The sequence below is a fragment of the Herpailurus yagouaroundi genome, unplaced genomic scaffold, assembly GCF_014898765.1.
Source record: "Herpailurus yagouaroundi ecotype Mexico unplaced genomic scaffold, PumYag 483, whole genome shotgun sequence".
Taxonomy (NCBI): domain Eukaryota; kingdom Metazoa; phylum Chordata; class Mammalia; order Carnivora; family Felidae; genus Herpailurus; species Herpailurus yagouaroundi.
Window position 1 is genome coordinate 6,389,456 of NW_024412700.1, and position 25,256 is coordinate 6,414,711.

Sequence of the window (25,256 nt, forward strand, 5' to 3'; positions counted from 1 at the left end):
ACAGTTCGTGGGTTCAAGTCCCACATTGGGCTCTGTGCTGACAGCTCAGAGCCTGGAGCTTGCTTCCAATTCTCTCTCTCTCTCTCTCTCTCTCTGCCCCTCCCCTGCTTTCACTCTGTCTCCCTTTCTCTCAGAAATAAATAAACATTAAAAAAATTTTAAATTATGAAGTCACTGAACTTATGAACTCAGCTAATCCTTTGGTGTTTGCTAGCTATGAACTGAATAAAGACTCTGAAGACATTTTGCAACCGCAAAATTCTGACAAACTGTACAATTGGAGAAGAGATTTTCAAATATATAGGCAACTTCCTGGCATTAATGATAGATTGGAGTAGAACATAGACTGGAAATGAGGCATTGGGATGAGATCAGATGGGCTAAAGCCACATTAGCCAGCCCCAGAGCAGACATTCCATGCAGTCAGTCCATCACACTGGAAACAAAATCTACTTGCTGGTATGTTCGACAGAGAGGTTCTTGACACTTTAGAGAGGCACAACATTATTAATCATGTTAAGTACTTGCTCAGCTTGCTGGAGTATGGCATTGACTATAATCAGACTCTATTTAAGAAGGAATCACTTAGGCTTTTCATATGGAAAAGTCCTCAAATCCATTTGTTATGAGAAAATTACAAAATATTTCTTAACAAAACCTTCCGTCATTGGGATTATCTGTAAGTTTATGACCAGTAGAGGATCTTACAAATACATTTACTAATAAGAACAACCTAATTTTACCCTTACAAGTAAAATGCCAACTCCCAGTGTTGGTTGGTACTAATACACAGTTGCTCAACTGATAAAACACTATATCTTCATCTTAAAGTAACTAATGTCAAGGTGGACATCATTTCTTAACAACTGAGGTCCGTGCTCATTGAGGAATTGAGTTTTGTGCGTGCATTTGAAAAAAATCTGTTTCTTACTGTATTTGGTGTTGTTTGAAAGTGTAAAGTTAATGGTATTTGGCTTTTTAAATATTTATTTTTAAGGGGCTCCTGGGTGGCTCAGTGGGTTAAGCGTCCGACTCTTGATTTCGGCATAGGTCATGATCTCAGTTCATGAAATCAAGCCCTGTGTGGGGCTCCATGCTGACAGTGCAGAGCCTGCTTGGGATTCTTTCTCTTCCTCTCTCTGCCTCTCCCCGACTCGTGCTCTCTCTATCTCTCAAAATAAGTGAAATACACTTATAAATAAATAAATACTTTAAAAATTCACTGTAATAAAAACAAGTGATGCCTCTTTTCCATTGGTATAAGATACTTGGCCTGGTAAAAGTAAAGTACCATCCAGTCATCAGTGTAAAGGACTGCTATTTTTCATGTATAATCTACCAATTTCTCCATAATTATGCTTGAGAAATATGTTACAATTCCGTAGGTATTCTTTTCTTATTTTTTTTAATGTTTATTTATTTATGAGACAGAGAGAGACACAGCATTAGCAGGGAAGGGGCAGAGAGAGAGGGAGACACAGAATGTGAAACAGGATCCAGGCTCTGAGCTGTCAGCACACAGCCCGATGCGGGGCTCGAACTCACGAACTGTGAGATCATGACCTGAGCCGAAGTCGGACGCTTAACCGACTGAGCCACCCAGGTGCCCCAAGGTATTCTTTTCTTATTAAAGTCTCATAATAATCTTGGAAGTGTTTTGATAATTAAAATAACCATTAAACAGAATGTCACTTAATAGCCAGTTATTTTTCCATATTTCCGATCACTTTTATTTATCAACATTACCCTTTTAGAAAAATTGGAAGTCAAAAAGTTTAAATTGCTCAAGGTCACACAGCTAGGGAAAATCAGAGCCAATATTTTACTCCAGGTCTTTCTGAGTCCAGAATACATGTGCTTATATGCTATACTATAGTTTCATTCCTTTAAATAAGTTAGGAAATATGGTAAATCAGATATTCCAAATATCTTTCTGCTACAAAATACCTAGAAATGTGGGGTACATTACCACATATGTCATTTAACATGAATTGCTGAACTCATAAGGAATAATGAAAACCTCTAGAAGCTAAACATCAGTAGGAAGCAAAATAAAAAAAATATTAAGTAAAGTTTTAAACCATTATTGTCCTGAAGTTACTTGTGATTATGAGAATTCTAATAATTCTTAATAGTAATGCTTGAAATAGAAAACAAGCCTTGAGTCCAAAACACATGGTGAATGGGACCCACCTCCTACCAACCCGCAAGGTACTTAAAATAGGTTTCCAGATTGGTGAAGTCCTGGAGTGGCTGGCAGAATGAACACCAGTTCTTTTTACAGGAGAGTATTTTCAATCCAGGCATCTGAATTAGCCAAATATGAATTTTCAGTCAAAAACTGTCAAACATTTGAGGAAACCTGACACCATGAATGAACGACAGAAGAGACAAAATAGACCAGAATTAAATGCCTGTAATTTAAGATACTAGAATCATCAATTTCAGACCATTTGGCTGAAATACTCAAAAGCCTTAAATAAAAAAAGGAGAATTTAGAAATAAAACTAATAAATAAGGGAATATAAAAAAATGGTCAAAAGTTCTAAAGAACAAACCAAACTTCTAGAAATTAGATAAGTAGATGATAGATGATAGATAGATAGACAGATAGATGATAGATAGATAGAAAGAATAAAGCAAAACAGGCCACAAACAGATTGAAGAATATTTTTTAAAGAACTAAAAAGGACATTAGTAAACTATGGGATACATCTGAAGAAATTACCCAGAATTGCACATGAACAGAAATGGAGAGAAAATATAAGTGAGAGGTTAAGAAGTATGGAAAACAGATCAAGAAGATCCAACATATAGTTAAATTGGAATTCCTACAGAAGATAATACAGATAATGGGGGTAAGCGGGAAGAGGTGTTGCTAAAAATTCCCCAGACTTAATGAAATATACGAACCATTACATTTATTCAATTCTGTCTCCAGAAATCACAATATGCCCTAGCAGGGTAAACAAAGAGGAAATCTGTACTGAGACATGTTGTAGGAAAAGTTGTAGGAAAAGAATGCCAGAGACAAAGAGGCTGTATTAAAACTAGCGAAAGGAAAAAAGGTTACCCACAAAGGTATGAAATTGGCCAGCGGCAGATCTCAATAGCAATACCAACTGAGCAGAATAACTGGAAAATAACCTCGATGAACTCAGAGAAAATACCTGTCAACCTAGAATCATACTCCCCTTTCAATCATCACTACTCTCCTTCCAAAAACAAGGGTGACCTGAAGATATTTTTAGATCAACAAAACAAAAGATTGCTTTGGGTAGTACAGACATTTTAATAATATTTGTCCTTCCAATCCATGAGCAAGGGATGTTTTTCCACTTCTTTGCGTCTTCTTCAATTTCTTTCATAAAATTTCTATACCTACAACCCAGCAACTGCACTACTACATATTTATCCAAAGGATACAAAAATGTTGATTAGAAGGGTACATGAGCCCCAATGTTTATAGCAGCACTATCAACAATAGCCAAAGTATGGAAAGAGCCCAAATGTCCATCGACTGATGAATGGATAAAGAAGATGTGGTATATGTATACAACGGAGTATCACTTGGCAATCAAAAGGAATGAAATCTTGCCATTTGCAACCGTGTAGATGGAACTAGAGTGTATTATGCTAAGCAAAATAAGGCAGTCAGAGAAAGACAAATACCATACAATTTCACTCATGTGGAATTTAAGAAACACAACAAATGAACATGGGGGAGGGAAGGAAAAATAAGATAAAAACAGAGAGAGAGGCAAACCCTAAAATACCCTTAAATACAGAGAACAAGCTAAGGGTTGCTGGAGTTTTTGTGAAGATTAGAGTTAATACACAGAAAGCATTTTACATCAATAACTAGCTCTTAATCAGTATTCAAGAATGTAACTATCATAACTTGTAAGCAAAGAAATTGACTTACAGTTAAGTAAATCTAAACCAGCCCTAACTTTACAGAACAGTAATGTCTTATTGGGGGTTAAAAAAAATAACAGAATTAAAATTACAGACAAAAATAATATGGATGAATTTCTAAGCATATTCTAGGAGAATATATTTGCCATTTAGTTATAAGGTTATCACATGCAAAAATGTATACATGCTTAGTAAAAGTCTAAATGGATCGAAAAATTATTAATATAAAGTTCAAGATGAAGTGTTACCTCCAGTGAGGAGATAAGAGAATGTGATTAAAGATGTTTACGTTAAGGACCTCCACTGTTTTCATAATATTTAATTTCTTAAGTTGTGGGAACAGTTATTAACTGTATCACACCCTACATCTTTTGTATGTTTTAATATTTCACAATAGATTTAGAAATTCATTGACCAGTGTTACTAATTGCCTTGCCATTCTTCCTTGGTTACAATAAGCCTTATCATTTCTTGGTCATTTTTCACTGGAGCAATTTCTGTTCTATCAATATCATATAAATGGCTTTGGCTTAGTTTCCATAGCTTGGAGATTTTTTTTAAGTTTATTTATTTATTTTGGGTGGGGGGACAGGCAGAGAGAGAGGGAGGGACAGAATCTCAAGCAGCTCCCTACTGTCATCACAGAGTCCGATGTGAGGCTCGAACCCACAAACTGTGAGATCCATGACGTGAGCTGAAATCGAGTCGGACCCTTACCGACAGAGCCATCCAGGTGGCACAAAGTTTTCATAGCTTTGTACCTGTTTCTTTTCAGCTGGGTTGTAACAACAACATAAAAAAATTGTTTATGTTTAGAGTCCGCTGATGCAGGTTTATATATATATCTATTCATTTGCATCTTTATGGGCTCTAGGATGTTAGGAAGTATTTTTCATTGTCATTATTCAACACTTTTCAAAAGTACATTTTAAATACTTTCTATGTTCCAGGTATTGAGATAAAATAGGGAACAAGACAAGCAAATTTCCTGCTCTAATGGGAGATTCGGAAAAGTAAAATGGTTATTTTCCTCAAAGCATCCAGGATGCCAGTATACTCTAGTGCTCTCCAAAAACAATCTACAAAAACTTAAGAGCATGATTTTGATGTTACGTCAGGTCAATAGTTCATCCAGTTCAGCATTTTGATTTTATTGGTTTCCCTATAAGACAAACGATAGACAAATAATCTTATAAAAATTTTGAAGGCTAGCTTTGTTTAGTAAACACCCTAGATTCTTTTACTATTCTACTAGGAATCTACCATTCATAAATGTATTCAAGTTTTATTTGGAGTCTGTATATATTAGCACGTGATTCCTCTTGAAGTGATTTATTTGACAGGTTAACGATCCTTATGTCTTTGTCTCCCCTAACAGGTCCCTTTCTAACTTGAAGGCATGAGTGGAGAAACGAAAAGAGAATTCCCAATTACCTCTTCTAACCCTCCACTGAGGTGCTGAGCTGTGATGGTTTCTCCAGCCAAACATTTGCTCAGCTGGCCTGCTCAGATTGGTCCCCAAACGAGGCTGCGTCCTGGACATTTGGCAACAATTTGTCTCAGTTCTCTCTCCACACTGCAGAATTTCTCCAAGGGCTGGTCCACACCAGCAGCATCGCCAGGATTACTTGGGGAATTAGCCTTGTCAGGCCCCACCTCAGACCTACTGAATCAGAAACTCAAAGAGTGTTTTCCTGATAGTTTGCATTTTAACTCGTCCTCCAAGAGATTCTGAAGCACACTCAAGTTTGAGAACGGCAGAGTGGTAACCATTTCTGCAAAAATATTCTAAAGGATGAAGGTCTCAGAGAAGGAGGCACTGATTGTTAGTGGAGAGTTTTCACCCTTGCATCAGGAATCAGTTCTGGGTACAATAATGAATAAAGGTGATCCTCATAGGAGTTGGTCAGAGTAACAGCAATGAGGCAGGAGAGAGGTGTCTAGGTGCCCAGTGACTCTTCAGTTATTCAGCAATAATTTATTAACCCAACCCCATGTGTGGTCACCTGTTTGCTCTTATTTTCATCTTTATACTGTTTTCTAGGTCTTAAAAATATCCTTACAAAGTGGGTTACGTAAGGATCCATCCTGGCACCTTGTTTTGCCTGACGGTTTTCTGCATGGAGGATACTGTTCTGTTTCTTCTGTCTATTGGCTCAAATTTGCTAGCTCTCCTGAGTCCCCAGAGAACTCCTCTAGTGATTATTATAGGGACCGCATTGCTCATCCTTATTTAACCATTTAATTACGTTTTAAACTCTTTTAACATGTTGTTTTCAAATCTAATTTACTTAAAAGTGTCTGTTATGATGTCATGTGCCTCATAGCATCCACTAACAGAAGACTTCATTAAGAGCAAAATTCGAGAATGGATGTAATCAAGGCTCCATTTTGATGTCTGGCACTGATAAAACAAAACAAAACAAAACAAAACAAAACAAAAAAACACAATGAACTCTCCTAGAAAGAAAACAAAACTTCATGAAACTGTCAGGACCAGCCCCATTTCCTGAGCTAAAGGCTATGCTTTGTATGCAGCAGGGAGTACTTGACCTCCACTCTTAGTGGGATTTGGAATGAAGGTTGACTTTGGCCTTGAATAATTTATTTTATTTAAAATATTTTTTAAATGTTTATTTATTTTTGAGAGAAGCTCAGAGCATGAGTGTTGGGGGGGGGGCAGAGAGAGAGGGAGACAGAATCGGAAGCAGGCTCCAGGTATGGAGCAGCCCGATGTGGCACTCGAACCCATGAACTGTGAGATCAAGCCGAAGTCGGATGCCCAACCAACTGAGCCACACAGGCTCCCCTGCCCTTGAAGAGTTTAAAGAACTCAGGAGTCTTCCTTAGTTGACTCAGAACCAAGCCAAAGAGGGGCGCCTGGGTGGCGCAGTCGGTTAGGCGTCCGACTTCAGCCAGGTCGCGATCTCGCGGTCCGTGAGTTCGAGCCCCGCGTCAGGCTCTGGGCTGATGGCTCAGAGTCTGGAGCCTGTTTCCGATTCTGTGTCTCCCTCTCTCTCTGCTCCTCCCCCGTTCATGCTCTGTCTCTCTCTGTCCCAAAAATAAATAAACGTTGAAAAAAAAATTAAAAAAAAAAAAAAAAAAGAACCAAGCCAAAGAATCTTTACAACTAGTCCTGTTAAGACCTTGTCTGATGCTAGCAGCTTTGTTTTGGGGTCATATCTTCACCTCTATGGAAGCTGGGTCTATGCCTCTGGTCTGGGTCCTGAGTCACATCTTCAGAACCTTCTTGGCTTCCCTGCCAGGAGGTTCAGGCCTGCCTCATCTCAGTGACTATGCTCCTGCTGCTGGTACTATGTGTACCTGGGACTCTCTGAGGCTTTCTGCCAACCTTTATCTCTACTCACCTTCCTACTGAAACACCTAGGTTTCTGATTACCTCTCTGCTTTTCCTGACCAGACCTCCCCTCATCACCTGCCAAAGGCACCACCACACCCTGATTCTGTGTCAACAGGAGCCTAACCCTTCACACCTGGCTGCAGTTCATTTCTAACTCCTGTGCAAGACTGCGTCAAGTGCACACTTTTCTGAAAGACTTATAAAGAGCTGAGCTTTATAAGACATTGAGCTTTCTAGCATTAATATATGATCCTCTCCTCTAGCTCCATAAAAAGAAATATAATCTCTGTCCCGGCTAGGGCAAAGACACTCTGAGGATAGCCAGGCAAGGCCTACTGGCCTTTTGTCCATTCGGGAAATGAGAACTGACTGAGGAGGGCAAAAGGGAGTAGTGAATGCAGCTGTGCCCACTTGGGAAGCTGGACCGGACAGTCAGTCTTCCTGGGAATGTGTCATGAAAACGTTCATGACACATGAACACATGCTACATGGAAACGTTCCACAGTGTCCATGCATAACAGCTAAGTAGGTACCCTACAGACATTGGTGGTTTAAAATCATGCAGGATTTTACACTGTAAATATTTATGATTACTTAATACAGAATAATGGTTAATATTTAGGCATATTATGAATCTTATTTTAGAAAGTTTTGGAGAAACAAAAACATCCTGGGGAGATTTGGAGTGGGCAAGACCAGGAGTAATGGGGTGTTTGCAGCTTTATAATGGGTCCCTCAGGCTCCCTCTTAGGTTTTGTTTTTTAACTTAATAAGTTTGACATGTTACAATTTATAAACTTAAGGTGTTCAGCTTATCACTTTGATACATGTATATACTGCCAGTATATACATGTAATATGATAAAGTAATATGACTGCCATTGAAGAAGTGTTTCCCACATTATATAATTTTAGTACAGTGCTGCTGACTATATCATTGTAATGTGCATTAGGTCTCTGTGTACTTAGTTTGCATCCATTATCCCCTCACTCCCCATCCCCTGGTAGCTACCATTTTACTCTCCATTTTTTTTCACAGGTTTAACTTTTTTTAGATTCTACATATAAGTGATATCAATACCTACTGTCTTTCTCTGCCTGACATAGCTCACTTGACATAATGTGCTTAAGTCCATCCATGTTGTTGCAAATGGCAGGGTATCTTCCCTTCTCGTGGCTGAATACATTCCTCTGTGTGTATGTACCACATCTTTTTTACCCACTTATCTGCTGATGGATATTTGGGTTTTTCCGTATTTTGGCTATTGTGAATAATGTTACAAAAAACATGGGGGTGCATAGATTTTGTCAAAATTCTGTTTTTATTTCCCTTGGGCATACAGCCAGAAGCAATGCTGGATCATACAGTAGTACTATTTTCCATTTTAAAAGGAAACTTCATATAATTTTCCATAGTGGTTGGACCCATGCACTTTCCTGCCAACAGTGTATCAAGAGTTCCCTCATCACCACATCCTTGCCACCACCTGTTGCCTCTTGTTCTCTTAATGCAATTCTTTAAAAAAAATGTTTTAATGTTTATTATTGAGAGAGAGAGAGAGAGACAGAGAGAACAAGCAGGGGAGGGTCAGAGAAAGAGGGAGACACAGAATCCGAAGCAGGCTCCAGGGTCTGAGCTGTCAGCACAGAGCCCGACGCGGGGCTCAAACCCATGAACCCCAAGATCATGACCTGAGCCCAAGTCAGATGCTTAACCGACTGAGCCACCCAGGTGCCCCTGCCTTTTGTTTTCTTAATGATAGTCATTCCACAGGTGTGAGATGATGTCTCAGTGTGGTTTTGATTTGTGTTTCCCTGATAATTAGTGACGTAGAGCATCTTTTCATGTGCCTGTTCACCATTTTGCTGTCTTCTATAGAAAAATGTCTTTTTAGGGGCGCCTGGGTGGCGCAGTCGGTTAAGCGTCCGACTTCAGCCAGGTCACGATCTCGCGGTCCGGGAGTTCGAGCCCCGCGTCAGGCTCTGGGCTGATGGCTCGGAGCCTGGAGCCTGTTTCCGAATCTGTGTCTCCCTCTCTCTGCCCCTCCCCCGTTCATGCTCTGTCTCTCTCTGTCGCAAAAATAAATAAACGTTGAAAAAAAAATTTAAAAAGAAAAATGTCTTTTTAGTTCTTCTGCTCATTTTTAAATTGGATTATCTGGATTTTATTGCTGTTGATGTTGTCGTTAAGTTATGTTAGTTCTTTATATATTTTGGGTGTTAACCTCTTATCTGAAATATGGTTTGCAAAAACTTTCTGCCATTCTGTAGGCTGTTGGTTCATTTTATTAAGTTCTTATAATGGGTTAGTCAAAAGGAGCAAAAGCAGGAGTGGCGGTCAATCCCTCAGGTTTTTGCGAGGACAGCACTCGCGATGACACCATCTGTAGTTCCTTATCACCTGCTGATCACGTGGGGGAAATGATGCCCTGACTAAATCTGACACTAGTCAGTTTCAAAACAGCCTGTGCGCGACTCAGTGGTTGGAATACAGATGACACAGCTGGTGGCATAGGGGCCTTTCCCTTCTCCAGTCCAGCTTGATGTCATGGCGATGCGGTTGCGGCTAGCTGCCCTCCAAGGAGAGACACACCCTCCAGCTAAGGATGCTTCAGGCCATAGGTTATGCACACTGATCTTCACCCTCAGGCTTGTAACATGGAAAAGACAAAGACTTAGCTGAGAATGGCTTCTCTACCACCCATTTCCCAGCTAAAACAGGCTCTTGAACCATCAGGATGGCTGCTGAATTTCTAGAACTGTTCTGGAGTTGGTGTCACTGAAAGAGTCTCAGTGACTTCCAAGGGATTTTAAACCAGCTCTGCGGAGAGAAGTGTCAGTCTAATGGTTCTTCGGGGGGCTCAGAATCAGGGGTTTCTGTTGAGTCACTAGAGCCTGTGATACCTGACTTGTAGGTACCTGGGGACTGGGGCCACACTGCAGATTGCCTCCTAGGGTCGCGTACCAGACTTTGAATTTAGCCCTTCGTGAGCATGATTTGTTTGACCAACCAAAATGTTTCCATTTCCACTTTGTCCATGTGTTTCAAAAATAGAGAAATGTCCACTCAGACAAACTTCAAGTAAACAAACTGCTGGGTGTCATGTAAACTTTAGTTACTCCTGGAATTTCTACTGGTTTGAGATGGAAAGAATGAGGTGCTTCATTTCTGTGGAATTTGAGCTTAACATGGATTTAAGCCTCTAGTGCTGTGCAAAAGCCATGGGAGCCAAACTCAGGAAATTGTCCTGCACCTCCTTCTATAACAACACTATGCTCTCTGAGTCGCATTCCTTTGTTGACCATCAGATTGCTAACATTCCAGAAGGGAAGCCCTTTCTTAGCCATCTTTGTATTCCTAACTCGTTGCTTGGCACACCATCAACTCAGCAAATGTTTGAGTTCATTAATTAAAGGGTGACTAAATCGTCAGGTGGTGGCCACACTCCAGAGATATTTAAGGATGTGCTTGAGACCTTTCTAAGTCTTCTTTTTAAGGAGTATATTCTATTGTGTCTATCCACATCCCATGACCCTAGAAAACTTTTGTTGGTTTTTGAGAACAGCTGACCACTTCTCACTAAGCAACCCGGATTCAACCTGGTCCTATTTTCTCAGGCTGTGACGGTAATACATTACAGATTGTGATCTCAATTGGAAAGATGCCAATTTTAGCGAAATAAATCTACTTCTTCAGAAACTTGAGCTTTGGCTCTGAAAGGTATTTTGGCCCAAATCTTTATATTGCTTAGGCATTAGAAATTTTGGCTTCCGTACTCTTTTAATGAGACATGAGGTGCTGGGGATGAATCTTTGGGCAGACTTGGCAGAATGTTCCCTGTAACAGGGTGAACTGCTTCCTTTTAGTGATACACAAGGGTTAAAGACGCTCATTCTGACTTTTGAGTTAGGACCTCCAAAACTTAAACATTCAGCATTGTTTTTGGCAGACTCTGGGTCTGGGATGGGGCATTCATAAACAAGACTGGGATGGAGAGAAACATCTTTCCATAGGTCCCATGGATGTTGACAGTCATACAGGCTCATTGCAACTGACTCCATGTAACATCAATATGGTCACTTTTGGGAACTTCAAAGCTCACTTGACAACAGACTTGGGACTCTCCCATGAATCAGCCCATCATTCTGACTGAGCCCAGAGTACTGTGGTGGCTGACTTGAGCAGGAGGCAAAGACATTTGCAATATGTTCACTCCACTTTCAATTTCTTCAAATAATTATTAGTAATATTATGCTCCCTTATATTTTTCAGGCTTTATCATTTATAAAATGCTGCCATATTCGTTACACATTAAACTGGCAATGTTTTTAAAAATTCTTCTACTCCATAAAGACCATGTCCTATAGCTGTAATTCTGTCTCCATGGGATCAAGGAAGGGAAGTGGGCAAATGCCATCTGGGGAGAGGAGAGAGATAGTAAAGAGAAAAGCCTCTTGACATGAAGGGGAAGAAAGGGAAGCATTTTGGCCTGGAAAGTGGGAAGGAAGAGAAGCAAGGTCAGAGCAAGTATTGTTATGCCCAGAATTCATGATCCCAAAGACCACTAGGGAGCCGCGTCTGATTCTGATGTAAAAGCAAAAGAGCCTTTATTCGAGCTAGCTCGAGCTCAATCCCCTACCTGCACCGACACAGCGGTGAGATACCGGGGAGAGAGAGCGAGTTTCAAAAGGACAAAGGTTTTACTGGGGCCTAGGGGCAGTTGGTGAGGTAATGGCTGTGGCCTCAGCCGATTGGCTGGGGAAGGGTCCGAGTCCTGTTAGGCAGGTGAGTGGGGGTTACTCAAGGGGAGGAGGTGTGGTCAAGGTGAAGGACACAGAACAAGATGGAGTCGGCCGGCGTAGGCCTGCCCTTTCATTCCCCCCTTGTCATGTAGCTTATGTACCCAATCATGGGACTGGCTGCATTTATGGTGACAAGGGGAACAGAGTTTGGAGGTTTACGCAAAGTTCTGGGAACCAAGTGTCCCTGGGGTGGCTCTTGGAGGTCTGATTAAGTATTGTCCCCGAGCTGGTTTCTATGATCTGCCAGGTGATGTTTTGGGGGGCGTGGGGACTCCTGGCAGCATGAGCAGTGACAAGCAGAGTTAACAGAGTTACCAATATTAGGTGGGTGAGCTTGAGCGGGTTGTGTTGGTCCTAATTGACGGCCCATCGCGTGACGAAGTCCTTCCGGATCGAGGAGGGGTCCGCTGGCCAAACGTGGGTGTGATGGACCCAGATCGCGATGCCGTCTATTTTGAGAGCGGTGGGGGTTGTCAGCACCACGATGTAGGGTCCCTTCCAGCGCGGCTTGAGGGTCTCTCGGTGGTGCCTCTTGACGTAGACCCAGTCTCCCGGCCTGTACTGATGAGGTGTTGGGGTCGGGCCACCCTTGTAGATGGCACGGAGGCGCGGCCAAATGTCCTTGTGCGCCCTCTGGAGCCCTCTCAAGGAAAGAAAAAGTTCTTGATCTTTAAACTAAAGGTTGGGAATAATAGGGGGTGGCCTGCTAAACATGATCTCATAGGGAGTAAAACCCATAGCGTAAAGAGTGTTCCTAACCCGGTAAAGGGCATACGGTAGGAGAGTCACCCAGTCCCCGCCAGTCTCCATGGTTAATATGGTAAGGGTCTTTTTTAGGGTTCTATTCATTCTTTCTACCTGTCCTGAGCTTTGGGGACTATAAGCACAATGTAATTTCCAGTTTGCCCCCACCACCTTGGCCACTGCCTGTGTTACCTACGAGATAAAAGCTGGTCCATTGTCTGATCCTACCATGGCAGGAAAACCATACCTGGGTAAGATGTCTTCTAGTAGCTTCTTAGCCACTGTCTGAGCTGTTTCATGCTTGGTTGGGTATGCCTCCACCCAGCCAGAGAAGGGGTCTGTAAATACTAAAAGATATTTATAACCATACTTTCCTGGTTTGACTTCAGTGAAGTCGACTTCCCATTGGGCTCCCGGTCTGGTGCCTCTGAGCCTGGTTCCTTTTTTTATTTGATGTGGCTCTCGCGTTGGTGAGTTGGCAGGTCTTGCAGGCAGATACAACTTGCTCTATTTTGGTGTCCTGTTCGTGAATCTTGATTCCAGCATGTTGGATTAAGTCTTTTAATTTTTGGGCCCCCATGTGAGTAGACCGATGCATGTGCTCTAATATTGAGACTCTGAGCCAGTCTGGCAGCACGAGCTCCTTGTTAGGTGTATACCACCATCCCTTTATCTCCTGGGCCATGGGGAGTTTCTTGATCCGCTGTAACTCCTCCTGGGAGTATTTGGGCTGGTCTGGTAAAACTGGGTCTCCTAAGTCTGGTGGTTGTTAAGCCATTTTCTAGCCCCCAACATTACCGCCTTTGTAAGGGCGATGAACTCTGCTCTCTGGGCTGACGTTCCGGAGGGTAGAGCCTCCGCCCATACGGTGTCCGTTTCGGTGACCACCGCTGCACCCACATACCTGTGTCCGTCCCGCACAAAGCTGCTGCCATCAGTGAACCAAGTAGCCTCAGCATCGGGGAGGGGCCGGTCGGTCAGGTCCGTCCGGAATCCATGTACTAGTTCCAGGATTCCCGCACAGTCATGTAGTGGAGCACCCAGGTTCTCGTGTAGTGCCTCGTCGAAGATGGTGGGCGAATTTTTGAATCCCTGAGGTAGCCGTGTCCAGGTGAGTTGCCCACTATAGCCCTCCTCCGGATCATGCCACTCGAAGGTGAGCAAGGGTTGGCTCTGGGGTGCCAGTGGCAGACGGAAGAAGGTGTCCTTTAAAGCTAGTACAGTATACCAGACCCTGGAAGGCGCCAAGGAGCTCAAGAGAGTATATGGGTTGGGAACAGTTGGGTGTATGTCCGTGACCCTCTTATTTACTTCCTGGAGGTCTTGTACCAGTCAGTAGTCATTTGTATGAGGATTTTGACTGGCAGTAGGGGGGTGTTCCAGGGAGACTGGCAAGGAACTAGTACCCCTAGGCTTCATAGTCTCCAGATGTGTGGCTGGATCCCCTTCCGGGCCTCCTGAGACATGGAGTATTGTTTGATCCTTACCAGACTCTCTCCTGGCTTGAGCTCTACCAGGACCGGGGTCCTGTGAGCGGCTAGTCCTATCCTCCCCCCACCCCATCTCTGCCCAAACAGAGGGGAATTCTGGTAGCCATCTGTCTATATTATCCTCTCTCGGGAGCGTCTCCTGGTGGAGGCGGTATTCATCCTCCAGTTTCATGGTCAGGACCTGGATGGGGTGGCCCTTGCCATCGGTGACCTGAGGCCCCCTTTGTCTGAAAGTTATCTGAGCTCCAATCTTGGTCAGTAAGTCCTGTCCTAACAGTGGGTAGGGGCATTCTGGTATTACCATAAAGGAGTGGGATACCCGGGCCGGCCCCAAATCTACTGTTCTTCAGATAGTCCATGAATACTGGCTCATACCAGTTGCCCCTGTACCCAGGACTTCTTGCTGGCTAGTTTTCCTTGTGGGGTGTGGAGGACTGAATGTTGTGCTCTGGTGTCGGCGAGGAAGTCAACAGGGGTCCCCTCCACTTTAAGAGTTACCCTGGGTTCGGGGAGAGGGTCCAAACCCCGACTCCCCTAATCGCTTAGTTCATCTAGCTCTAGGACTTGCTTCCCTTCCCGCTGGCCCTTTTTGGACAATCTCAGGCCCAATGCCCTATCTCCTTGCAGTATGCTCACTGATCTTTCTGCAGCCTCTGCTTCCCCCCCTTGGTGGTTCCTTTACCTTTTCTTGCGTTGTCTGCCAGCTGCCCGAGACGGTGGTCTCATTCCTCGGGGAAGTCAGCAGTGGTAGCTAGTAGTATTCTGGCCAGGTCTCGAGTCTGCTTACTGCTGGCAGCCACCATGGCGCGAGCCTGCTTGTCCTTAGGAGGCTCCCGGTTATTATATACCTTTTCGGCTACCACTAGTAAGTACTGCAGACTTTTTTCTCCTAGTCTATCTATTTTCTGTAATTTTCTCGTAATGTCTATGGCTGATTGGTTTACCAAGGCCATGATAACAGCTGTCTTGCTTTCCAGAGCCTCTGGATCCATGGGGGTATAGGTATGGAATGCTTCCATGATCCGTTCTAAAAAGGCAGCCAGAGATTCATCTTTTCCCTGTTATACATTTCCTACCTTGGCCAAATTGGTTGGCTTTCTAGCAGTCATTCAGAGCCCCCCCCCCATTAGAGTCTGGCGGTAGACACGGAGACTCTCCTTACCTTCTGCCATGTTGAAATACCACTGGGGCTGAGTTAAGGGGAAGGAGGCATCTATCTGAGCCTGGTTGGTGGTGGGATTCCCATCTGCACCCGGAACTAGTTTTTGGGCCTCATTGAGGATTCTTTCTCTTTCTTCAGTCGTGAACAGGACCTGCAAAAGCTGCTGGCAATCGTCCCATGTGGGCTGATGGGTAAAAAGAACAGAGTCTAATAAATCAATAAGCCCTGCCAGTTTCTTGGAAAACTTAGGATTCTGAGCTTTCCAATTGTAGAGGTCACTAGTGGCGAAAGGCCAATAGTGACAGGGCTGATTCCCCTCTGCATCTGGGGGTCCGGTGGCTCGCAGGGGCAGAATAGTGGAGTCGGTGACGGAGGCAGATTGCTCCCTCTGAGCCCTTTGTCTGGTAAAGGGCGGGCTTCCCACTGGAGCGTTTCTGCCTCCCGCTCTTGGAACAGTGTCTGCCTCCCCCGGAGGGGGAGGATGGTGTTCTTCCGGCATCCTAGGGGGGTTATACGGGGGAGGAAAAATTAATTCTTCTTCAGTCCCCCCTTGTAGGACAGGGTAGAGGGGTGCTGAAGGCTGGGTAAGACTTTTCTTGTTTTCCTTCTTCTTTGTCCCCTGCAAAGCAAGAATGGGTTTTGGCTCCAGAGGGAGTGGGGCTAGGAAGGGCTTAAGCCAAGAGGGTGGGTAGAGGGGTAGTCTGAGTCTGTCCCATAACGTCCATCCAGTAAGTCCACAGAACAAAACAGAGAAACACAGAAACAGACAAACAGAGGGCCCTTAGAAAGTCTTCCAACTCCATGGAAGCAAAACTGAAAGCTAGCTTAGACCTTTGAGGGGATTCCACATCCCTCCAAAACTGATGAGGGGATTCCATGTCCCTCCAAAACCGAAAGCTAGACGACGGCCTCACGCCAACCAGCGGGAGCGACCTGCCTCGTCTCAGGCCTTTGAGGGGATTCCACGTCCCTCCAAAACAGATGAGGGGATTCCACGTCCCTCCAGAAGGGAGGATCGGAACATCTTCCTCCAGTGAGTCCACTTAGACCGCATTGGGCACTACCAGAATTTCAGAAATGAGCTCACACAGAAAAGATGGAACGAACAGACACTAACAGTGGTCAGTCAGGCTCTCTGGGTCGGGGGTCCCTTGGGGGTCTTGGGGATCCCGGACGAGCCCCCAAATGTTATGCCCAGAATTCGTGATCCCCAAAGACCACTAGGGAGCCGAGTCTGATGCAAAAGCAAAAGAGCCTTTATTCGAGCTAGCTCGAGCTCAATCCCCTACCTGCACCGACACAGCGGTGAGATACCGGGGAGAGAGAGCGAGTTTCAAAAGGACAAAGGTTTTATTGGGGCCTAGGGGCAGTTGGTGAGGTAATGGCTGTGGCCTCAGCCGATTGGCTGAGGAAGGGTCCGAGTCCTGTTAGGCAGGTGAGTGGGGGTTACTCAAGGGGAGGAGGTGTGGTCAAGGTGAAAGACACAGAACAAGATGGAGTCAGCCGGTGTAAGCTTGCCCTTTCAGTATCTTGGCTTCTGCTTCCACACATAGAACAAGTGGAAATGCCAGAATCCTGGGGAAGGATGTTAGGTTGAGGTTAAAGCCAAATACATAGGGGTGTGTGCTCAGATCCTCATTTAGGACTCTGAGAATACCCTCTGTTTGGAAGTTTCCAAACAATGTGAGTGAACTCCAGCAGGAAAGAGAGAGAGAGTGGGGGGTAAGAGAAAGGAAGTCAATACTTTTAAGCCTCCCACAGCTCCTGTACAGTATGCTATGGAAAGAACTAGAAACAGCCACACGTCTCGGAGAGCATAGATAGTAGCTGAGCTGGAATACAGTGGACTTGTTCTGGGGTCACCGTAAAACAGGAGAGGAGACCCTCCTGTTGGAAGATGTGAGTGAATCTCAGAGGTGCTGCAGCCCAAGCCAAGGTCAGGCTGAATTAGTGAGGGAGAGCTACCGGCCCCTGATGGAGATGAAACAACCCTACAAACGAAGTGCCACATGAGGGGCTGAGACAGAATCACACATGGGTCCCTAGAAGGACAACACTGTGAAGCAGAGCAAGCAGGTGTCCCTGAAGGGAGAAGTGAAATTGGGCTAGGCCTTCAAGGTGAGACAGACCAGAATGATGAGAGATGAAACTGGTTCAGGAGATAGGGCAAGTTTGTGGGATGTTTTTAATGTCACACCAAGGAATTTGGACTTTGTCCGAAGGGCCACACCCCAAAGAGTATTGTGTAGAGCACTTGTTCGTTGGGATATTAATAAGTGTACCATCAAAAAACGGGGGAAGATTCACAGTGTAAAAGTTTGGGAAACAATGAATTAAACATCCCGGTCTCTTCAATATACTAACGTGCATTAAGAAGAATACAATGGGAAACACAGGCTAGATCAGAGAGACAAGAAACAGACCAGGGGAGATCTTTATGCACATTTGAGTGGGAGCGTCTCAGGACAGGGACCATGTTGCCGACTGAGAGAATGGAAAGAAAGACACTGACTGGAAAGTCATTAACCAGGAAGAATTGCTGAGGCATTAGTTCTGAGCGCCTACAGGGGGCGGAAGAAATGGAAGAGCCACAGTTTCAAGCTTGAGGAACCTGTGGGAGAGGGAAATCTCCTGCATTGTTTACCGACGCTAGAGGCCACTAGAGGGCGCGCTGCTTCAGGAGTAAAGGGGACCAGTTTCAGACCTGGCGTTTGACACAGAACAGGCTATCTAGGTGGAAATGGCCTGTAGACAATTAACAATTGAATACTGAGGCTCAGGGCAGAAGGCAAAGCCAGAGATGACCTTCTCCATACTGATCCCAAGACCTCAGGCCAGAGTGGGTCTCCTTGCTGCGCCGGACCTTCTTCCAGGTCTCTCATGCAAGTCTGCCCTTGTCATATGTTGCCAGCTGCCCTGGATTTTTTCCGTTTTCTCTTCCCTTTAAAAGTGACCAGTCCTGTACCTCACTTCCTAGGACCCAATTTTCCGCAAAACCAGTGATTTTTCAAACTGTGGTCCTAGGGAACACTGATGTTCTACTAGCTGGTTCTAAGTGTTCCATCACCAAAATGAGCAATGCTGGTCTTTTCCTTGAAAAAATAATGAGCGAGTAGCTTAACAGTTCTCAATTTTATTTTTCTTTCATCATTTTTTTCTTAAGCCTTAGGCACCTGATAACATTAGTATACTAGCAAGTATTAGCAGATGGCAACATAAGTGAACAAGGAGGAAATGAATGCCAACCTAAACTACTCAGAACGCATTGATTATATTTGACTTGACAGCTCTCTTTTGTGGATATTAGATACTAGTGCTAATGATTATAATTTCATATGAAAACCTATTTTATTTGTGTTCATGAAATAATTTTAATAAAAATTACATACATAAATATTCCATAGTGATCCATAAATAACCCAGAACTCAAATTGTTCCAGCATGTGCAAATATTTAAGAAACTCCTTCAGAGCCAAAAAACTGCAATTGGAAGGATTTCATTTATTTAACAAATTTGTTATTCCCTACAACACCATATACTAGTGTTGTAGAGAAACTCAGTTGTGGATCTCAATTCACACTGCTTCTTCCATGGTCATCCAGAGAAGTGGACACTCTGAGAATAGTATACATTTCTCAGATGCCCTTGGCCATGTGAACTTGTTCTTGGAAACAAACATTGCAGGAATGATCTTTAGTACTCTCAGCCCTTCCCCCCAAAATTTCCTGGCATGATGCTCCATGTTCTTTTCCCACCTAATGGCTAGGCATTGGCATGTTGGGCAACATTGAAAGCCAACCACTGAAGGTGGCAGAGTGTCCATTGGACTGGCTATTGAACTGCTAAACTGCATGTGAAAGACTTTTCCTGATGGCCAGAAACCCACTCTCTTATCTGTTAACTGTGTTAGAAATAAAACTTCACTGTGTTTAGTTACTGGCATTTTGTGGTTTATTTTAATAGTACCCAAATAATAAAATGGGTGACTTTCAAATGCCTCATATTAGGTGAAAGAAGCCAGACTCAGAAGGCTACATACTCTATAATTCCATGTACATGACATCTGTGATAGGCAAATCACTAGGTACAGAAAACTGATCAGTGTTCACCAGAGGCTGAGGATAGAGAGATGTTGACTACAAAGGATCAGGGAGGAATTTTGGAAGTTGATGGAAATGCTCTGGTATTAACAGTGGTTACATGGCAGTATGCATTTGTCAAAACTCACACAGAAATGTTCACTTAAATGGGTGAGTTTTATTTATTGTAACTCAAGTTTTTAAATGTTCGCAAAAAAGAAAACTTTTGTACTTTATTTTTAAAGAAAAAGAATGCACCGTGCAAACACTAATCAAAAGACATCTGAATCAACTACAGGCATTTCCGTTTTTATTGCTCTTTACCTTACAGCACCTTGCAGATACTGCAGATTTTTTACAAATTGAAGGTTTGTGTCAACCCTGCAAGTCTATTGGCATCATTTTTCCAACAGCATTTGCTCACTTCAGGTCTCTGTGTCACATTTTGGTACTTAGTTGCAATATTTCAAAATTTTTCTCATTATTATATTTGTTATGGTGATCTGTGATCAGTGGTTATGACTTGTTGAAAGCTCAGATGATAGCTAACATTTTTTTTTAGCAATAAAGCGTTTTTTAATTAAAGTATGCATATTATTTTTTAGACATGCTATTGCACACTTAATACAATACAGTATAGTAAAACATAACTTTTATATAACTTTACATAACTTTTCATATATAAACAAAACTAGGAAACAAAAAAATTCACTTGACTTACTTTATTGCAAAGGTCTGGAATGGAACCCACAGTATCTCCAAGGTATACCTGCATATTAATATCAAAATTAACTTCAGAAAAGAGGATACTATCAGGTATAAAGTGAGATATTTCATAAGGACAAATAGATCAATTCATCAAGAATACATACCTATGCTAAATATGTATTTATCTAATAATAAAGCTTCAGAGTACGTGTAGCAAAATCTATAAGAACTTCAATAACAAATATATAAATCAACCAAAAAAATTCTCTCACCATAAGAAATTAGAAGGATAAGACAAATTAAATACAAACTGATTATAAGAAGAAAAAAGAAAGATAGGAGCAGAAATCAATGAAATAGAAATAAAACAATAGAGAAAACAAAAAACAAAAAGTTGATTCTTTGAAGTGATCAATAAAACTGATAAACTTCTAGCAACATTGACAAATGGAAAAAGCCCCCAAGCACTAATTACCAATTTCAGGAACAACAGAAAGGATATCACTACAAATGCTACAGATATAAAATGTTAAGAAGGGTCTGCCATGAATTTAAATGGATAAATTCCCTGGAAAAAACACAAAATGCTAAAGTTCTCTCAAGACGAAATGTAAAACTTTGATATCTCATTATCTATTAGAAAAAATTAGATTCATGGTAAAACATTCTAAAAAAGAAAACCCCAGTCTCTGGTGAAATCTTTAAAACAGACGAAACAAAACATCTATGCAAACAGTCCCAAAAAAGGGAAGAGAGAAGAACATTTCACTATTATTTTATGAGATTAGCATTATCTTGATACCAAAATCAGATAAAAATATTATAAGAAAAGGAAACCACAAAAATGAATATCCCTCATGAATAAAAGCAGTAAAGTATAAGACAATTGAATAAGCAGCACATAAAAAGGATAATTTATCATGAATAAGTGCAATTTTCCCCAAGTATGTAAGTTTGTTTTAACATCCAAAATTAATTAATGTAGTCCACTATAGTAAGAGACTAAAAATAAAAAGGGGAAAAAAAAGCATTATCAAACCAAGAGATGCAGAAAACATTTTGACACAATTCAATATTCATGTAAGGTAGCTAATTTAGAAATAGAAAGGAATTTCCAAAGCAGCCACAGCTAACATTCTGAGTAGCAGAAGACTGTTTTCCCTTTAAAATCAGACTAAGGCAAGGATGTTTGCTCTTACCACTTCTTTTTTTTTTTTTTTTAATGCTTATTTATTTTGGAGGGAAGGGGGTGGGGAGAGGGGCAGAGAGAAAGGGGCAGAGGATCCCAAGCAGGCCAGGCGGGTGCTGACAGCAGGAAGCCAGAAGCCATCTCTAACTCCCTCCTGAAATCATGACCTGAGCCAAAGTAGGGCTCTGAGCTGACTGAGCCACCCAGGTGCCCCTTATCTCTTCTATTCAACTAGAGAGGGCCTATCTAGAGCAAAAAGGGAGAAAATTAACACATAGAGTTCTTAAAAGTTATTAAGACCCCCTTTTTATCACAGACTGTATAGATGTCTACATAGTGTATATCTTTTTTTTTAACCTGTATTTGTTTTTGAGACGGAGAAAGAGCATGAACGGGGGAGGGTCAGAGAGAGGGAGACACAGAATCTGAAACAGGCTCCAGGCTCTGAGCTGTCAGCACAGAGCCGGACGTGGGGCTCGAACTCACGGACTGCGAAATCATGACCTGAGCCGAAGTCAGCCGCTTAATCGACTGAGCCACCCAGGCGCTCCCTACATAGTGTATATCTTAAGGAATCTATATTAAAAGTTACTAGAATTAAAAAGTAAGCTTGGAAATGTCTTAGGATACAAGGTAAATATTCAAAATCTATTGTATTTCTACATACTAACAACAAACAATTGGAAATTAAAGTAAAAATAAGAATATCATTTACAATATAATTATAAAACAGGAAATACTCAAGGAAAGGTTTTACCAAGTATTGCAATACACTGAAAACAGCAGACATTACTGAGAGAATTTAAAGAAGACCTGAATAAATAGATACATGTCAATTCATTGGAAATCTTATTGTTTAAAATGTCAGTTGTCTTCAAATTGATCTAAAGATTTAATAAAACTTCAATCAGAATTCTAGGAGATTACTTTGTACAAACTTACAAGCTGATTGTAAAATTTCATGCCAATTCAAAAAATGTAGGGCAGTTGAAACAATTTTGACCAAGTTCAAATTTGGAGGATTTAAAACACATGATTTAAATGTGTATAATAAAGCTACACTAATCAAGACAATATAGATATATTATTTCAAGATACATAGGTAATCAAGACAATAGATATATAGACCAATGGAACTAAATGGAATCAAGAAATAAATACACTTAATTAATTTTTTGACAAATGTGCTAAGGTAATTTAATAGAGAAGAATAGGTTTTTTTTTCCCCCACATATATTACTGGAACAATTGAGTATAAGGCTAAGAACAGTATTTGCCCTTATCTCATACCATATACCAAAAAACATTAACTGAGAATGCATCGTAGATATAAATGTTAAACTTAAAATTACTACGCTGTAAGAAAGTGTAGAAATAAGTCTTTGTGACCTTGAGTTAGGGAAAAATACACTAGTTATAAAAAGAAAAGAATGAATTATAATAGAAATAATCAATAATTGGGCTTTCTTCAAAATTAGGACTTTTTACTATTCCAAAGACACTATTTAAAAAAATTGAAAAGGCAAACAAAAACAGATTCTTAACTGTAGAGAAAAACTGGTTGGTTAATCAGGAGGGAGGTGGGGGAGGGATGGGTGAAATAGGTGATGGGGATTAAGAGTACACTTCTTGAGGCACCTGGGTGGCTGAATTGGTTGAACGTTGGACTTTGGCTAAGGTCATGGTCTCACGGTTGGTGAATTCGAGCCCCACATTAGGCTGTTGTGAGCACAGAGCCTGCTTCAGATCCTCTGTTGCCCTCTCTTTGCCTCTCCTCCACTCTCTCTCTCTTTCTGTCCCTCAAAAATAAATAAACTTTACGGGGCGCCTAGGTGGCGCAGTCGGTTAAGCGTCCGACCTCAGCCAGGTCACGATCTCGCTGTCCGTGAGTTCGAGCCCCGCGTCAGTCTCTGGGCTGATGGCTCAGAGCCTGGAGCCTGTTTCTGATTCTGTGTCTTCCTCTCTCTGCGCCTCCCCTGTTCATGCTCTGTCTCTCTCTGTCCCAAAAATGAATAAACGTTGAAAAAAAATTTTTTTAAAAAAAAATAAATAAACTTTTTTTTAACAAAGAGTACACTTATCATGATGAGCACTGAGTAATATATAGAATTGCTGAGTCACTATATTGTACACCTGAAACTAATATAACACTGTATGTGAATTACATGGGAATTTAAAAATAAATAAAAAATTTAAAAACCTGAAAAGGTGAGCTTCAGGCTGAAAGAAAAATATATCTGATAAACTACTTGTATCTAGACTATAAAAAGAACTTTCAAAAGTCAGTGTTATGAAGATATACAACCTGATAAAAATATTGATGATAGGTTTGAACAGACACATTACTACCAAAAGAAAAATGAAGATAAAGTTCAAAACACAAAGAGGTGCTGTCACCTAATTACTAGAATACCTAAAATTAAAAAAGACTGGCAAGAGCAAGTATCAAAGAGGATGTGAAGAAATGGGAACTCTCATATATTGCTGATGGGAATGCACATGGTACAACCACTTTGAAAAACAGTTTAGGCATGTTTTATAGATGTTCGCTCACCATTTAACCAAGTTCTTCTACTTAGAAGGCCACAAAGCCTTATATACAAATGTTCACAACAGCTTTTTTTTCAAGGTAGCCAAACCGTGAAACAATTGAAATGTCTCTCAATTGGTAAATGGATAAGCCAATTATGGTATATTCATACAATGGTATATGACAAAGCAATGAAAAGGATTGAACTACTTATCAGTACAATAGACAGCATGGATGAATCTCAAAAGCATTTTTACATGAAGAAAGAAAACACACATAAAGACCACATAGTAGATGATTCCAGTTACGTGAAATTCTAGAAAAGACAAAACTAGAGTGACAGCAGATCAATAATTGCGCAGGATGGTGCTGGTGATAAACAAAAGAAAATTTGGGGAGGTGATGGAAATATTCTCTATGTTGTGCTAGTGTTTACATGACTATATAAAATGTTTCAAAACTCATTGAATTTCGCACTTAACATGAATGAATTTTGTTTTACCCAACTTATACAATAATGTAACAAATTATAAAAGAAAATATATACTCATTGCAGGAAATAGGGAGAAAAAATGAAAATAAATACAAAATAAGACATTTGTTAACAATTTGATGCATGGTCTTTCAGATTGTTTTCTATGAATAGATACTGAATATATTGCTTTATAAACCTTTTCAATTATAGTTTATAAACTGTTCTTTTTTCATATAACTACACATTTTGAACATCTTTCTATGTCAATAACTACTTCATATACTACCTTTTTAATATTCAGTTTGTTTATAAAACAATTACTTAATAAATCACCTATAGTTGAATATTCAAGTAATGTTTCATTTTTCAGTGATGCAAACCATGTTATAGTTTCAAATATTCTAATTTTAGTGCAAAAGTTTTGCCCAGAATTGTTTTACCGTTTCACAAGCTTCATAAGGGCTACAAAAAGTGTTTCAGAGGAATGGTAAAAGTTCTTTTTGGTCATGGGCTGACTCGTAGATTTCAAAGTGAGCCAAATGAGATCCCTATCTTGTCTTCTGCATTGTCATGCTGGGAATTCTCATCAGTGGTATAATGGCAAGTGCTAACACTAACCAAGTCTGTGTCTCCAGCAAGCTTTGGACTGTTGTACCCAATATCCTCTCTGGCATCAACCCTGGGCGCCTGACAGGTATCACAAGTGCAGCCTGTTCTGGAAGGAGCTCTCGGTTCCTCCACAACCTGTATCTCTTTCCATTTCCCCCTGGCAGTTCTTGTACCACCATCTACCAACT